At 44.5% G+C, this 18,775-nt stretch overlaps 1 non-coding gene across 1 annotated transcript; it reads left to right on the top strand.

The window, feature by feature from the left end:
* The first annotated feature begins 14,771 nt into the window (after positions 1-14,771).
* Positions 14,772-14,846, top strand: TRNAF-GAA (transfer RNA phenylalanine (anticodon GAA)). The gene has a single exon. It is a non-coding gene; the product is annotated as a tRNA-Phe (tRNA).
* The last annotated feature ends 3,929 nt before the right edge of the window (positions 14,847-18,775 follow it).

Here is an 18,775-nt window from a genome sequence, read left to right as displayed (position 1 = left end):
GCGCATTAAGTGACCTCTTTATGTTTCTTAACGTTATGCCTAGCATTCATCGTTACATTGCTCTTTGTGCAGTCTTTAGGTTGTTCTCAAGCTTCTTTGTCAGTCTGCAAGTTTGCGCCCCATATGTCAGCAGCTGGTAAAATGCATTGATTGTACACCTTCCTTATCAATGACAATGGTAAGTTTCCAGTCAGGAGATGACAATGTCTGCCGCATGTGCTCTAACCCATTTTTATTTTGTGAATTACGTTCTCATGGTGAGGGTTCCCCGTGATTAATTGACTTAGGCAAATGTACACATTCACAGACTCCAGAGGCTGACTGACGATCCTGAACTCTTGTTCCCTTGTCCGGCTATTCATGAGTATCTTTGTTTTGTGCATATTAATCTTCAACTCGATTCTTACACTCTCTCTGTTCAGGTCCTCAATCACTTGTTCTAACTCAACTCCAGTGTTGCTGAACAAAATGTCATCTGCAAACCGAAGGTTGCTGAAATATTCAGCGCCGATCCTTAATCCTAAACCTCCCCAAATTAATAGCTTGAATACTTTTTCCAAGGATGCAGTGAAAAGCATTGGAGAGATTGTGTCTCCTTGTCTGACCTTTTTCTTTATAGGTATCTCCCTGCTTTTCTTGTGGAAAATTAAGGCGCCAATGGAGTCTCTGTAGATACTTTCCAATATATATTTATGTAAGCGTTCAGTACTCGTTGATTACGTAATGCCTCTATGACTGCTGTTATCTCTACTGAATCAAATGCCTTTTCGTAATCTATGAAAGCCATATAGAGAGGTTGATCGTACTCTGCGGATTTCTGGATCATCTGATTGATGACATGGATGTTATCCATTGTAGAGTATCCCTTCCTCAAGCCAGCCTGTTCCCTTGGTTGGCTAAAGTGCAGTGTTGCCCTTATTCTATTGCGAGTTACCTTGGTAAATATTTTATATAATACTGGGAGTAAGATAATGGCCTTATAATTTTTTCAATTCTTTAACATCTCCCTTTGTGTGGATTAGTATAATGTTCGCACTCTTCCAGTTTTGCGGGACCATTGAAGTTTGATCTCTACAGATATGAGTACCACTTATGCTGTATAAACAGGAAGCTGCCCCATCAGTAACGATCTTCACAGCACAGCTGTACCTGAGTAAAGTGAATGTAGGGACATACACTAGGTAAGAAAGGATTGGAATTTTAGTAATCTGCTGTGCAACGCCAAGGCATGTTTTGTGGACTACACGCAGGTACTCCATTTTTTTTGTAACTTTGTACAGTGAAAGTGCTCGATTTTTTTCATGGCATTGGAAGGATTCTGCCTGTCATCTGCATCGTCAAATCACTTGCAAAGTCATGCTCTTCCTAGGCTCCATCAATGTGGTTTTGTGCAGAATTTGTGTGCAGGAACTTTTTAGTGTTTTTTTACGTCATGGCCGTATTCTTTGTTGGTGAAATTGTTACCACAGCAAAGCCATGGCTTTGTGAAACACTGTTATTCTTCTCTACAAAACTTCTGTGCGAAACCCTTACATTAAACACGAGATCTTTTTTACCTCAATATTTCAGAGTATTTCTGTTTGTCCTGTATGCGCGCACATCTACATGTCGGCTCATTTTTAGCATAAACACACCAGTGCGTGTTTCATACACAATGCAGTGCACAAGCGGCAATAACCAAATGCATGTGTGAAATGCTAATTAAGGCAGTTCATTCCGTGTGAGCATTGCCCAAATTTCTCTGGACAGAAGCAGTTGGCTTGCCAGGAATAAATTCAACTGTTTCACAATCTTGCTCATATGCCCGAGCATCCAAGGAGCATCCAGAATCTCTTGCTTGCATTTGTAGGCCACCGTCTTAAGTGGGAAATTTACTGTTGCATAAATGCCATGCTTATTGCAGCCCTTCTCTGAAGTGTCCACAATCTGTCATCTTTGCATGGCTGTGGGAATCCCAGCCATTTCCTGTTTCTGATCACAAGGAATGAACTCACTGCAACGCACGCCTTGTTAATGGCAATTCAGAAGAACCCTCAAAAGACCAAATAAATATGTCCGCTATTTTTATTCTGCAATTGCGGCTTGGACTGACCACGACATATATGGGCATCATTGAAGCCTGCCATGCAAAACAGTGCAGAAAACAGGCTGCTCCTGTTGCATTATGCTAGTGTTGTGTTCCGCCATACCCCATTTGTGAAATGAACACATTTTGCCCTATTGCATGATAACATCACTGTGGTGTACTATTGTGGAAAAACATGCTGGTGTGTGTTCATGCTACCAGTGGGCATGCTACCTTGGACCTTACTGGAAATAGTAAAGGCCAGCCACCCATTGCAAAAAAACTGGACAGGCCTTTCTCTCTTGCCTTTCATGTGTGTTTGATGGGCTGAGAATTGCTTCCATTGCAAAGGCATGCTTTTATAAGATGCCATTATTTTTCCTTTGTGCAAAGCACTTTTTATCAGCGTATCTTGAGGGTTTTTCTAACCTGCCTCTTTATTATGAATATTGCTGTCACTGCAAAGATACCCCTTTCTGAGACCAATATTGTGCCTGTGTAAAATAACTTGCGAGAGCTTTTTACTTTGTATAATTTTTACGTCATGGAAGCTTCCTTTATCTTCTGCATCATATATGTAGCTGCTACTGCAAAGCCATACTTGCAAGACCATCATTGCACATATTTATGGACTTTTGTGTGGTTTAGTTATATTTGTGATATCACAGCTCAGATACCAATGCAGTCAGTTTATTCTAGTCATTTTCCTTCATAAAACGTGTTTACATCATTGCGTTAAGTAGACAAGTACAATTTTTCTTAGTGTTGAGGTTACTCCAAGACGCATTTATAGTTTCTCTTCTGTGCTCCTGTACTGATTATTAAAGTTAACATATACTCCTGCTAACATCTTTTGTAATTTTCAATTCTTTGTGGGTTCTTATGGGCTGTTCTTGAACACGTTCTGGGACAGGTTATGTTTTGCTGTGCCAAGCACACGAGTGTGTTCTTACAGTATGCTTTTTAAATAAAGATCCGATGTTTATGCAGCTTATGGGCAAGTATATGCCTCAGTTAGGCTATCACAAAAAGCTGAGCAAGTTTCATTAAAAGGCTTATATGCACAATTTGATTTCACATTGATCCCAGATAGCCACAAACATCCGATAGATGTACCAGATTGATCCAAACATCCAGCAAAAGAATGGGATGTACTATGGACAACCTTTACATGCACATACATCTAAGGGACGTACAACGGATCAAAGTTTTGGATGTCCGATGAACATCCATTTAGTTCGTTCATCAGACGTACAGCAGACAAAATCTGGGATGTCCGTGTAACGTCCATAAAGTTTGTACTTTATACGTGCATTGTAGGTTCCCCAAAGCTTTTTATTTGCATTGTCTACGCGCGCTTCTATGATTTTGACGTGGACGATGCTGCGCAGTTGAAGCCTATAGTTTGGTGCGACGATCGTGCGGTATCATCAGTGATTATGTAATGGATGTCCATAGACGTGGCATTTTTTATAATTTCTTTGCAATTAATGACTTTTTTATTTCCGACTTGGGAAAAGTAATTGAAAAAACAAGGTACAGCACGTTTGGGAACGAACTGATATATATAGTAGAAAGAAACTGCATGAAATTATATCAAGGCACTGTACTTTTGTTGAGCCCCACCAAACTTTTTTAAACTGTGGCAAACTTCCTGTGTGGAAGTGATTGTGTGGCCTCTGACACTTGACACTCCATCTCGGAGGCCATGTGCGTTGAAAGCATGCTCGAAAACAAGCAGCCAGAAGCACGCCACAAATTTTGCACTAAATGAAAGATGGAGTTTAAAGACGTCGGAATAGTTCAATGATTTAAAGACATTTTACGCAGCATTATTGTCCAATTATCCATTATTCTCACAGCCGCATGCCTGTCATCGTCACCATAAGCGCAGCCATTGCAATGGCGCAGCAAGCAAGCGTATGCCGGCATGTGTGAGCTTGTGTTCCAATGCTGGCCAAAGTTGGTTCTTTATTCTATGTGCTGCCGCTGAGCTTTCTCTATGGCTGAGCCGTGCTGCTCCATGCTGTGTTCCCTGAAGGGCCGCAGAAGATAGCACCAACCTTTCCGTTCTTACAACGCACCACTTTTAGCTTGCAGTGCTGATGCTGTGACACTTCATTTCGTATTCTCGTCATGTCTGCAGTGGTGTCCAGTCGTCAGCAGGCACGTGGTTTTCAAGGTATGTCGGTGGTTAGTTCTTGTACTTTCTTCTCTTTTATGCCGGTAATGAGTGCTTAGGATGGGCCGGAAGAGCTGATGCACAACGCAAATGCCCAGCGGTTTCGGCAGTACCCTTCAAGGCATGTCGGTGGTGTTTCTTCTCGGAATAGTATTAAACTGAGCCAATTGGTGCATAGCTAAGACTAGTTTGAACAACTGAAGTGCAACCCGGAACAAATGGCGATGGAGAAGCGACATTCTCGTTTGTCTCCCTTTGTCCCGTGTTCCAATTCATCTTCTCGTATTCATCCTAGTCTATTTTACTGTACTTGCTTCTCGCGGTCCGCAAGTTTTCTGCACAACGGCACGATGGTTTCAGTGGTTCTGGTACATTTTCGATAGTGGTGCTGGATGTTGTGAGCTAGTCATCGTTCATGCAGTGCTTTGGAGGTCTTTTGTAATAAGGGCTGTCTGTAGAGCTACGTCATATTTTGCACGCTTTGTTGCTCCTATGTACGTTTACATAGCTCCTGTGTATAGCGTGCAGTATTACGTGCTTGTATCATTTGTAGGCACAAGCCATGTACTTTCACGTGTTCATTTCCCTTTACTTTATTACCTTACAAACCCCACTGGAGGGGTATTACATAAGGGGTGGTTAATAAAATAAACATTAGAAACAGGCGTTCATTTTGAGATATGGGCGACAACAGCCTCGGTAAAGGCAGATGGGGTTGTGATGGCTGCGATGGCATGCGGAAGGCCGTTCCAGTCCCTTGACGCTCGAATAAAAATGATGCTTGGAAAGCGATGGTCCGAGCACGTGTGCATGCAACTTGAAGTGGATGACCAGTGCGATGAGATATATATGAAGGGAGCTTGAAGTACGGTGGGTGATTTAGGGGGCTGAAAAAAAATGAATGGAAGAGAGAGAGGGTGGCAACCTGTCGACGGAAAGAAAGCGTTTCCAAGCCAGATTCCACTTTCATCGATGAAATGCTGATATCGTACAAATATGAAGATTGAATAAACCTAGTAGCACAATTTTGCACAGCAAGTGCATTTATGATATAAATCTGATGCGGGTTCCAGATGGGAGATGCATAGTCAAGTTTCGATCTTACAAATGATTTATAGGCCAACGCTTTTACTTGTTGTGGGGTATGACGCAGATGTTGCCTAAGAAATCCCAGTGATCTATTAGCAGCTGAGAGGATGTTAGTAGTGTGCAAGCGCCAGGGCAGATCACACCATAGGGTGACACCGAGGTATTTGAATGATTGGACTGCTTCTATTGGAACATCAGCAATGGAATAGGTAAATGTGAGGGGGTAATGGCAGCGAGTGAAAGACACGAGTTTACATTTGTTAGGATTTAGGTTCATTAGCCAGCGATTACACCATTCTTGTACATTATTGGCATTGTTCTGGATAAATGTGTGGTTAGATGTGTTGGTAACTTTGCGGTAGATTACACAATCATCTGCAAACATACGAATGTTACATGATACATGCGTTGGTAGATCGTTAATGTAAATTAAAAAAAGAAGTGGTCCTAAGACGGATCCCTGGGGGACGCCTGATGTTATGGGGAGACTGCTAGAATAATGGTTATTAACAAAAACAAACTTACAGCGGTTAGTGAAGAATGCTTCTATCCACTTTAGTATGTCAGGGTGTAAATTTAACTGAGACAATTTTAGCAGCAAACATTTATAAGGAACTGTGTCAAATGCTTTTGCAAAATCCAGGAATATGGCATCAGTCTGAAGGGTACCGTAAAGGTTAACATGCAGGTCGTGAAGTAACATTGCCAACTGTGTTTCACTAGAATAGCCTTTTCGAAATCCGTGCTGACAAGGGCGAAAAAACAGATTCAGTCTAAAAAGTTCATGATATGCGAGTATATGACGTGTTCCATAATTTTGCAGGGGACACTAGTTAATGATATAGGACGATAATTTAATGGGGTGTCTCTGTTGCCCGATTTGAAGACTGGAACGAGCTTGCCCAAGACTGGCATACGCAACGCGCTGTGCTCTGCGAGCTTCGAAGCCAATTGCGAGGATTACAAAGGCGGAGTCGGCGCCATTGCTGACAGCGTCGAATTCTTTCAATGAAAAACACGGCACCGCACGGCAATAAGCTTAACAGCTAACGTAGAAGCAGCTAGGCCTAATGCCGTGGTAGTGGTTGCGGCTGCCGGCGGATCTGCGTGCGATAGTGCCAGTTCGAAGCGGCGAGATAATCAAAATGGCGGCGGTGGCGGCTTTGATTAATGTCATTTCAGACCTGCAGTTAGGGCAATATACATTGACTATATGGAGTACGTGGTGGTGCCGCAAAGCCGTGCAAATTATCGGGCATGCCCGAAAAAGCGTCTGGAAAATCGGTCGTTAACTACTCTGGCAATACATCGTGCCGATGACACGGCGTCAATGACGATTCGTTGCGATTCCTCTGCTACTGGAGCCAGCATTAACACGACTTTCGTTTCCTTTCAATAAAGTTGCAGCTAATTTTTCCTGATAGAAGCACAAATTCCCTGAGTTTTTCCAGACTGTTCAAATTCCCTGAGAATTCCCGGTTTTCCCGGTTGGTAGACACCCTGATAATGGCGACATACGCACAGTTACGTTAGTAGATGTGGGAATATCTGGAGTTGAAGTCTCGTTTGTAAATACAGAGAAAAAGGCTGCGTTAAAAATGTCAGCACACTCGCTGTCGCTGACCACTTCACCATGTGCATTTAACGCGCTGGTCATGCGCACCTCCTTGGGGTTTATTAGTTGCCAAAATTGACGAGCGCTGTTCGTAAGCATTTTAGGCAGTTCATCGTGCAAAAAGGAGAATTTAGCATTCCGTATAGCCCTCAGATAATAGTCTTCGGCCACAAAATATTTCCCCCAAGCAGAGGGGTGTCCGTTTAGTTTGGCTGAGCAGAAGAGACGTTTCTTTTTGTTTTCAACTCGCTTAAGCGTTTTAGTGAGCCGTGGCTTGTTTCGATTTCCGCAGAACATTATTCTCGGTATGAACTTGTCAATGAGGTCATCTAGCTTGTTTGTAAATATTGACCAGTTTTCATTAGTAGAGCGCGTAGAACATAACCTCACGAACGTAGGAACATGCACTCATATCACTATTAATTGCATCATAATTACCTTTATTGTACAGGCAGATTGTTTTGCTGACTAAATGGCGTTTTACGGGTCGAAACGAAAATGTGGCGTGAATTACTTTGTGGTCGCTGACTTCAGGTAGATATGGTATTGATGATAAGCTTTCCGGATTACTGGTTAGGATGAGATATAAGATGCTAGAAGTGCTTAGTGCAACGCGTGTAGGTTCTGATACAAGTTGGGTTAAATTGAAATTAAGGCAGAAATCCACAAAATCTCCTGCAGGCTCACTGCCCATAGTTATGGGGAGGTCATTGCTCCAGTCTATTTGAGGAAAATTAAAATCACCAAAAAGGAGGCCTTCTGCCTGCGGTTGTTGATTACTAAGGTCACTCAAACTGTTAAGTTTAAATGTGAAATCTGGAATATTATTCAGAGGCCTGTAGCGAACACCTAGAATGATAGTGTGGGGGGAAGCATGAATAATTAGCCATAATACTTCAAGATCAGAAGTTATGTTTTTGGCTACGGAGCACGATAACTGCTGATGCACAGCAATCAGTACACTGCCCCCCCCCCCCCCCCCCGCATGCCTTTGCGATCCTTTCGATAGACATGAAATTCTGGTAGGTCGGCTAGTACTTCTGTATCTGTTCTATCTTCTGCTAGCCAGGTTTCGGTTATCACCATTATATTACTGTTGCATTATAAAACAATGTTGGAAAAAGCGAGTAATGAGCGATGTGTTTGCATAGTTGCAAAGATTCTGTCCTCTTTTTCAGATTAAGGTTGCTCAAGCCAGCCAGCAGGAGAGTGATCTTCCAAGTGCGGTTCACCCTCCAGCCCCACATAGCATCGTACTGTGTGCCTTTAGGAGTGCTGAGAAATTTTCTTCCTCTTTTGCAACTGGTAGCGGTCTAACTTGTAGTGACGGTAATGACTACAAGGCTAAACCTCACATCTTCAGCGCCCAAAACAATGTTCCCTTTGAAGTGGCAACCTTAAGGGGGTATTGGTAAGGTAAACACCCCAAAAAATCAAATTTGCAATTCTGGCACAAAAAAATTGACTGCACTATGAGGAACAAACATTCGGAAGCGCGACCTCGAGCGCCGGCTCAAAGCGGTTCAAATGTCACGCCGAAGTGTGCCGTGTGCCCTGGCATTTAAAAATGGTGGGCGGAGGCCGGTTTGTTTATCGTTGTCATTCGCGGTTTTCTTCGTTATGCATGTTCTTTTTTTTCCTTTTTGCTTGTGTGTGTGTGTGAGTGTGGTTAGTAAATGATTTGTACTAAAAAGCATATATTCATTAAAAGAAAATCAGATATCCACCCAATCGTAGCAATTGCCACAAAGGAATCCCATACGGTTTCCTCGAAAGATAAGCATTGCAGTTGATGAAAAATTCGTGCTGGTCCGGGGCTCGAACCCAGGACGACCACCGCCTTTTTGGGGCATCCACTCTACCATCTGAGCTAATCAGGCGGCTAGCAGATGGCAGGGCGAAGTCGAATTTGTTAACAACTTGGAGCAAGAGTTTGATGTAATAGCCCTTTGTAGAAAAGAACTATTACGTCAAACTCTTGCTTTTGCTAACGTAGTCGTGGTCACCTGTTTCAAGTTTCAAATTTATTACTTGTCCAGAAGATGGCACGATCGTCCAGCAAATGGAGCAGAAAGAAAACTTTCAAAGGTAATCGCTCTTCTGAGGAAATGTATTCATGGACGAACACAGAGCACCAATGAGTCGCTTAACCAACTCATCTGGTGCTGGTGCCTTAAGAAAACTTTGTCACTGCTTACACATTGTTACACATTGAAGACCGCAACTAACAATGCTGTGGCCTGCTACAATGACGGTAATTCTGCACGAGTAGCTGTTCTGGAGGCCTTTAGTCCGTTCCAGGTCTATTTTGTAATATTGCCCTTGAGAGAATGGACAAAGAGCGTGCTGAGAGGGCAGAATTCTATTACTCTGCCGAGAGCAAAGAAGGGCGATGGATAAAAAGAAACACTAAGAAGGGTTTTGGAGACACCTGCAAGACAGCAGTGAAATGTATTCTCCTGGGGCATTTTGAGCATCCACAAGCAGTACTCAAACATAAAACTTCATTTTTCTCAAATTGCATTTTTTATTAATTTTTCAAATTCAATGTACCTATTCTGAGAAAGTATTCATCCCATTCTAGTGAAACTTTGTACACATGTACTACAACCTGTCACAAATATTCTGAACTAAAAAATCTCCGCTGATATGAATGACAACACTAAAAAAATTTACACTGCTAGAAACCCCCTTTGTGGCTTTGTGCAAGCGGAAATATTTTTTTGGGTGCGAACTCCAAAGTGGATATGTTACCTCTTTAGTTCAGATATAGCCTATGGGTACTTAGAATAACACTGTGTCATATCATCACATTCCTCTGCGTGGTTGCAGAGAAAAGGTATATCAAATAATTAAACACACCTGAAATTTTGGGAGTGGGCCACAGGAAAGGCAAACCATCTAGACACAAAGTGTCTCGTGTTGTACCCAAAAGTATCTTTTGTAAGCACATGAAATTTGATGTGAACATCTGCAGCCGTTTCTAAAATATTACGTTAAAACTAACACATAACATTTACCCTACCATATTTCCTTAAGATGAGCACTCACTGCAACATGTTTCCTTGGTAGTACTGCTGCGAGGGCCAATGCAATTAACCACTGCTGCTATGTTGAGCGAGTGTACGAACACCAACCAGATAACCAGAGATGTAGATGTAACAGCTCGTCTCCAGCATCAGCTGAATAAAAGCTTTGGCCTTTCGTGGCACCTGACTGCATTTTAAGTAGTGCTGTATGTTTTTAAAAATGTGACAAATATAGAATCCTGTTACGTGACGTAGGGGGGGGAGGGGGGGCTGAGTGTAAGGAAAGCAGTGAGACAGTTTAAAAGGAAAGGGCTGATTTGATATTGCTACAAGTGGTTCAGCACTCTCAGCAGCATGGTGTGGCCTGGTACCACTGCATTTGGTTGACTAGCGCATGCGAAGTGTGCTGTGGTACCAGTAAACACTAACTGCAAATACATTGACATTCCTTATGATCCATGAATCTACAGATGAATTGGCTGTAGTCTCACTCGCATGGAAATATGGTACAGTTATTCTACTCGAATAATTTCTAGAGCATACCATTTCTGTACTTATAGTGCATGCTTACTTATTCGAAGAAAATGACTTCCTCGTTATAACAGTCTTCATTCCTAAGAGTGAGAGCAATGTGTGAAAACTATTTTATTTTTATGCAGCAGCTGTGTTTCGATTTTTTCTCCTTCATGGAGAAGCTAATTTGACACCCTTTTGGTGCAGGGGGTTGCCTACTTCTCTTACAGAATTTATCACTGTGCTAACGTATTGGTGCTTTTCAGATTGTTTTTCCTATAGGATATATTGCTCTTTTGGGCCTTCAGCTGTTCTCCTTTATGTTTCCCCACATTGTTTCTATTTTTCCTTTTGCTGAATACAAGGCTAGTCAAATAGTGCTTTAATGTTTCTATATGTGAGTTTTGTTTCTGTTCATGAGAATGAAGTCTGATAATGTGCCATTTGTGTTTTATTTTACTGGGGAGAATGCAACTAACACTGCACTGTGAGAAGTGCTCCGTTGCAAGCGTTGCTTTTATTGTCTCATTTTATTTATCCTTTAGTATGCTTATGCTTAGCTGTTATGCATACGTGGTATTCTTGTATTGGTTCGTGCATTAAGTGCTCATTGTGCCTTTCAGAAACCAAGAGATGGCATTAGGTTGTATTTTTACTGTTCACTTTATTTTCATGAGACAGCTGCAGTCTGCCATTGTATTTAACTGCAAATATTGTGTACATCATTACGTACTTGTCAAACCGTTGATACCAGTAAGAAGTTTCACAATAAAAATGTGTTTACAGTCCATGCCTTCGGTCCCCTCTTCACATTGTTCGAGAAGCCTGGGAAGGCCGGGCGGACGACCCTTCGGTTGTGGCATACGTGCAAGAGCTGTTAGACTGACTGCACACATCTCAAGAATTAGCAGGGCAGGAAATGCGCAAGGCCCAAAGCAATGCTAAGCATTACTATGACAGGACGGCTCGAATGCGACGCTTTGAAGTTGGGTAAAAGGTACTGATTCTGAAACCCTCCTTGAAAAACGAACTACAGGTTCAATGGGAAGGACAGATTGACATAATTCAGAAATTATCTGATAAAAACTACATAATCACGGTACCGGGAAAACGAAGGACACAACAAGTGTACCACAGCATTCTAATTAAACCATACCGGCAGAGGGAGGCCTTTGTGAACATGTCGCTAAAGCAACCTGACGAGATGTCTCGGCTTTACGGAGTTAACATCAATAATGGGGGAAAAAGACATTCACGAGACCATTTACAAGCTAGTAGAGCAGGCCGAGTTGAATCCCAATCAAAGGGCCGAACTGAGGGAACTTGTGTTTGAATATAAAGACATAATTTCGGACACACCAGGCAGGACCACTGCGATCGTTCACTATATCGAGTTAACCTCATCGGGCCCAGTTCGTTCGAAAGCTTATCGTGTTTCGCCTCGTCAACGTGAAGTCATGACCGCTGAAATAAACAAGATGTTAGAGCTAGGTGTAATCGAGCCAGGAGAGAGTGATTATACCTCGCCTCTTATCTTAGTTGAGGTTTCGGAAAAGGAGCCGCGACCATGTATCGACTACCGCAGGCTCAATTTAATCACGAAGGACCAGACTTATCGAATACTGCATATCGAGGAAAGGCTTGAGAAAGTGAGCAGTGCTAATTTCATCTCTACGCTCGATTTAGTCAGAGGGTATTGGCAGGTTCCATTGACCGAGAGGGCAAGCAGGCTTGCGGCGTTTATTTCCCCGATGGGAACCTTTCGGCTGAAAGTCCTGAGCTTTGGATTGAAGAATGCTCCATATTGTTTCTGTAGCCTTATGGACCAGGTGCTGCGGGAATGGAGGACTTTGCACTTCGGCATCTCGATGACAGCAATCTTTCCTTAATCCTGGGTGGACTATATGCAACACTGGCAAACCGTGTTGTGTCGTCTACGAGAGGCCAACTGAACTGTCAAGGCTCCCAAATGCCAATTGGGGCGCACAGAAGTAGCTTATCTAGGTCGTGTAATAGGGCAAGGCCATTGTCGGCCTTCAGAGGTTAAACTGGCCGCTATAGACAACTTCCCGCAACCACGCACCAAGTGGGACATCAGGTCATTCCTTGGTTTGGCAGGTTATTACCAAACATATATCTCGCGTTATTCAGAGATAGCAAGTTCTTTAGGAGATGCGCTCAGCAAAACAGAACCGCATTCGGTAAAGTGGGATAACGCAAAAGAAAAGCGTTTTAGTATGATGAAGAAAGCACTAACAAGTCAGCCAGTGTTGAACGTGCCCGACTGCTCTAAGCCATTCATTCTTCAGTGTGATGCCAGCAGTTGGGGTATGTGGGTGGTGCTTTGTCAAAAGAGAGACGAAAATGGACACCCCGTACTGTACGCCAGTAGAAAGATTTCAGTTCGTCAGGAAGCATACAGTGCGTCAGAAAAGTAATGCGCCTGCGTGGTATGGGCGGCGCAGAAGCTAGCTTGCTATATCGCTGGTTCAAGGTTGACTATAGAAAATGACCCCTGTCCCCTCACATGGCTCGAGTCCATGTCTACAAAAAACGGCCGTCTTTTGCGCTGGAGCTTGGCTCTGCAACAGTAAACCTTCGATATTCGCTATAAGGGTAAACGTAACGGCAATGCCGACGGTCTGAGTCGTTGCCCCTAGAGTAGAGAAAGCTTCATGCTCACTCTGGTTTCCGTGTCATTTTTACGTTGGTATTTTTTTTCATTCGTTTTTTTTATTATCGCGAATTTGTAGTTGATTGTTAGCTGATTTTGGTAACCACGTCTTAACGCTTTCAAGAAATGGCTGGTTTTAGTGTTTAGGGGGGGAGGACGCACAAAAGGGATAAGAAAGTAGAAGCGGGCTTTCTTTTTTTTTTTTTTTTTCTTGTAAAGCCTGGTGTGTCTTGGGGGAGGGTGGCCTTGTGCTCGCTACAAGAGCGCCAAGAGGACTGATGAATGACTCCAGGGAATCTACAAGCTACGAACCAAGGGTTCGTCACCTCGGAGAGATATTATGCTGCTGAAACGCCGATCCTTCACCCAGTGACTGCTGGCCCCTACGCGTCGGGATCTTCCTCCTTCGCCGGTGATGCTGTTACGATTGGCGTGTAACAACCGTGCAAAAAGGAACGAAAGAAGTTTCTCTCTTTTTTTGGCTGTTATCAGACGTCACTGAGGCGTGCCACCAGTGTTTCTCACACCATCGCGACCGGTTCCCACTCCCCCTTGCGACAGCGCCCGTATCGTGTCTCTACTGAAGAGCGCCGAATCATCACAGCAAGTGGACGCCATGCTCAAACGTAGAATCATCCGTCCCTCTCAAAGTCCTTGGTCTTCACCCGTCATATTGGGAAGAAAAAAAGATGGCTTCATTCGAGAAAAGACGTTTATCCACTGCCTCGGATCGATGACGCTCCAGACTGTTTACAAGGCGCAGAATATTTCAGTTCCTTGGATCTACACTGCGGGTACTGGCAAGTTCCAATGGCCGAACCTGACCGTCCGAAAACCACATTCATTACACCCGATGGCCTCTACGAGTTTAACGTAATGCCCTTCGGGTTGTGCAACGCGCCTGCTACTTTTGAGCGTATGATCAACACCATCCTTCGCGGCCACAAATGGAAGACCTGTTTATGTTACCTCGACAACATCGTCTTCTCAACCGATTTTCCGACACACCTCGCTCGCCTGCATGACATTCTGATTTGTCTCGCATCTGCCGGCCTACAGCTTAACCTCAAAAAGTGCCATTTTGCTGCAAGCAAGCTAACCATCTTGGGTCATGTTATCTCAAAAGACGGCGCGCTCCCGGACCCAGATAAGTTACGCGCCCACGTCTATCAAAACCCTCAGAAGTTTTATTGGCTTATCTTCCTATTTTCGTCGCTTCGTACGCAATTTCGCATCCATCATGGCGCCCTTGACAAGTTTACTTTCCGCCAGTAATGGCATAGCAGCATGGTCACATGAATGTGATGCAGCATTTCAGCACTTGTGCCACTTGTTGACCTCACCACCGATTCTTCGCCACTACGACCTTGATGCCCCCATGGAAGTTCATACTGACGCCAGCGGAGTTGGCCTTGGCGCAGTCTTACCGCAACGGAAAGCTGGCTATTCCTTTGTAGCAATTGCTACAAACGGGTGGATGTCCGATTTTCCCTTTATTAATTACTTCTCTCCACCTTGCGGGCTTCCGCAGAACTACTACGTCAAACACTTGTCTTTGCTTCGTGTTGTCGACAAATTCGACTTTGCCCTGCCATCTGCTAGCCGCCTGGTTAGCTCAGATGGTAGAGCAGCTGCCCCGAAAAGGCGGTGGTCCCGGGTTCGAGTCCCGGACCAGGACGAATTTTTCTTCAACTCTGAGGCTTTTCTTTCGAGGAACCCATATGGGTTTTCTTTGTAGCAATTGCTACGAACGGGTGGATGTCCGATTTTCCCTTTATTAAAGCTGGCTATGATGACTACATTGTCGCTTATGCGAGCCGTACTCTAAGAAAGCAGAATTAAATTACTCCGTCACAGAAAAGGAGTGCCAAGCAATCATCTGGGCACTAAGCAAGTTTCGCCCATACCTTTACGGCCGTTCTTTCACCGTAGTTACTGACCACCATGCTATTTGTTGGCTTTGTTCCTTGAAAGACCCGTCGGGACGCTTGGAACGCTGGGCGCTTCGCTTGCAAGAGTACGACATCCGCATCATGTACCGCTCGGGTCGCAAGCACTCCGACGCTGATGCGCTCTCTTGCTCCCCACTGATGCCTGATTTGGCGTCTTTGTCAGCTTCGTCATCCCCCGTCACCGTTAAGCATCACTGACATGCTCACAGAGCAGCGCAAGGACCCATCCCTTGATATGTTACTTGACCACCTTGCCGCTCCATCTGATGTACCTTCGACACGAGCACTGCGTCGCCAAGCAACCCACTTTTCCGTGTGGCACAACATTCTATATCGCCGCAACTACATGCCTGAAGGTCGGAAATGGCTCCTTGCTATACCTCGTCATATGCGCTCTGACATCTGCACGTCTTTTCACGCTGATCCTCTAAGCGCTCATGGCGGCGTCCTCAAAACTTACATAAGGTTGTGTCAGCGCTATTATTGGCTATTATTGCACAACGTTGTGCAAAAGTACATTCAGTCGACATTCAGGACAGGCGTCGTGGTGTGAACCTCTCCTCTTGTCCGTTGTGTTTTTTGAGTGGTTTTTTTTTTCTTCAAGTATGTACCAACTGGCCCGGATTTCAATCCTTCTACATTCAGTCTTGTACTACATGCCAACAAGGCAAGACACCTACCCAGCGTTTCACAGGACCGTTTCAGCCGCTACCATGCCAGTCTCGTCCGTTCGACCGCGTCGGCATCGACCTCTAGAGCCCGCTTCCATGCAGCAGGTGTGGAAATCGGTTGATTATTGTCGCCGAAGATCACATTACCCGCTACGCTGAGACTGCAGCTCTGCCAGCAGCGACCACCCGTGACATTGGTTTTTTCATCATTCGTAATTTTGTTCTTCGCCACGGTGCTCCCCGAGAACTACTGAGTGATAGGGGCCGTGTCTTCCTGTCGGAGGGCATCTAAGCTCTCCTCACTGAGTGCAGGATAATTCACCGCAAATCGACTACATACCATCCCCAAACCAACGGTCTGACAGAGTGGTTCAATCGCACACTTGGCGACATGTTGCGGATGTATATTTCATCCGACCACTCCAACTGGGACACCGTATACTCCTCTTTGTTACGTTCGCATACAACACCGTGATGCAAGCGACCACCGGCTTTTCCCCCTTTTTCCTCGAGTACAGCCGTGAGCCTTCGTGCCCATTGGACACCATACTGGCGTACGAACCTGACGCTACAGAGTATACTCCGCTTTCCGAAGTCGCCAAATATGCTGAAGATTGCCGTCAGCTGGCACGTGCCCTGACTATTGAGACTCAAGAACGTCAAGACAAGACATGACCGTACTCATCAACCACCGCACGACTTTGCTCCTGGTTCGCTTGTGTGGCTTTGGATACCAGCCCACATTATTGGCCCTTCTTCCAAACTCCTGGCACGTTATCACGGTCCATACCGTATCATCGAGGCCACTTCACCGGTCAATTACATCGTCGAACTGCACACAGTGTCACCAGACCTGCGTCATCGTGGGCGAGAGACAGTACATGTCAACCGCCTGAAACCGTATTACGACCTGCTCATCTTCTCCGCACCCTGAGTCGCCAGGATGGCTACGCTTCACTCCTGGGGCATTGTAATGAAGCAGACCCCTGTGTATGTGCCGAATGAAGAGGAAGACGAAGGACCGTGCCGTGATCGCGAGCGAGCCCTGTGCTACGGACAGCTCTTGCAGTGCCTTGAAATACCTAGCGTTAATTCCACAACGTTGTGAACGGCAATAAACCTCGTCGCACCTTCACCAACCATGGAATAAACAGTGCAAGTTTCGCACTAGAAATCATCTCGCCCCCTGCCTGGTCGCCATGGTCTATCTGCAACCTGCCGACAATGCCACGCTACCCAGTAGTAACGCCGGTCGAGGTTCGAGTAACCGGCGTCGCAACAGCCTATGTGGTTGTCCCGTGTCGCCTTCTTTCGTCCATTGTTTTATTTGGCGCCTTCGTTGTAATCATGTATAACCAACTCGCCCACCAGCACGTGCTCAGTTTAATCTCTACTAACCAATCTTAGAACGCCATCTAGTGCCAGTCATGTAGGCTTCAAAAATACAATTTTAAAGAATACATCACATCGTATTAATTCCACGTCATCTAGTGCCAGTCATGTAGGCTTCAAAAATAACATTTTAAATAATACATGGCATAGTATTAGCTCCATTTTAACCGCCCTATTTTCCCAGTCATTATCAACTGGCTGCATTCATGTCTGACGCATAGCTAAAAAATCTCAGTGCCCTTCCACTCTGTGAAGAAGGATGACCAGTGAAGCTGTGTATGTGGGCCCTTTCATTGCGTACTGCACCCCCACCGCGGCTCGGCTTGGTATTTCACTATCTTCGGGATCAGCCAACGTATGTGGAGTGCTTAATGCCTGCTTCACCTCCACCACGGGTCGGGCCGGTATTGCACTATATTCGGGATCGGCCCACGTATGGGGAGTGCTTAACTCCCGCTTCACCTCCGCCGCGGGTCGGCCGGCATTGCCCTATCTGCGAAATCGGCCCACGATGGGGAGGTGTTTTTTTTTCTTTTTTTTTTTTGCTAACCACGCCAACGACACGAAAATTTCCTTGGACGGTAGAGGTATAGTACTTCGCGGTAATACCCATTTTCAAATGAGGTGATTGTGCTTCTCCGCTTAATTATTGCCCAATCTCCTTAACCAGCAGTATTCGTAAATTACTCGAACATATCATACACAGTCGAGTCATCCACTTCCTTGAAGAGCATAACATTATTTTCAAGCATCAGCACAGTTATTGCGAGGGATACTGAATGCGACACCCTACTTTCCAGATTTATTAACAACATACACGGTGCGCTTCAAGTTGATGCAATATTATATTTATCTAAGGCATTTGATCGCATTCAAGACACTAAGTTATTACTTGAATTTTTAAAACTTCACATTCACTCTAATATAATTGCATGGATCACCAATTTGCTCTCATCTAGAATTAAGTTTACATCACTTAACAATTCTAACTGATCTTATGCTGATGTTACATCTGGAGGACCACAAGGCAGCGTACTCATATTTTACTCTCTCTAATCCATATTAATGATTTACCCAGGAACGTGAGGTACAAAATCAGACTATTTGCAGATGATTGTGTATTGTATCAGTGTGTAACAAGTAACCCTCATAGCCACTTACTAAAAACTAGCCTAACAATGATATGTGCATGGTGTTCTAATTGGTTAATGTCATTAAATATTTCCAAAACTAAACTCGTGTCTTTCACTAATAGACCACCTACTCCCTCGATAACAACACTGTGTAGAACTCGTCACAATTTACAAGTAGCTTGGTATCAAGCCCAATCGCCATCAGAGCGACAGCTTTGAGCGACAAAACAGGCCGTCGCGCGAACAGGTCGCACATTCTTTTCGCTCGATTGCTCAGTTCTGGAAATCTAGAATACATCGCTCGTCGCCCGGAAGTGCTATGAGCGACTAGCCAATAGCGCGAAGTCGGGACCGGATGTACATCAATCAGTCAAGCACTACCGATTCGCACGGAACGAGCAAACAACTAAATTTTCATACGTGCAAGGATAGGAACCTACTGCAGCACCTTCAGATATAT

This window comes from Dermacentor andersoni, chromosome 8, assembly GCF_023375885.2.
Source record: "Dermacentor andersoni chromosome 8, qqDerAnde1_hic_scaffold, whole genome shotgun sequence".
NCBI lineage: Eukaryota > Metazoa > Arthropoda > Arachnida > Ixodida > Ixodidae > Dermacentor > Dermacentor andersoni.
This window is presented reverse-complemented; position numbering and strand designations above follow the sequence as displayed.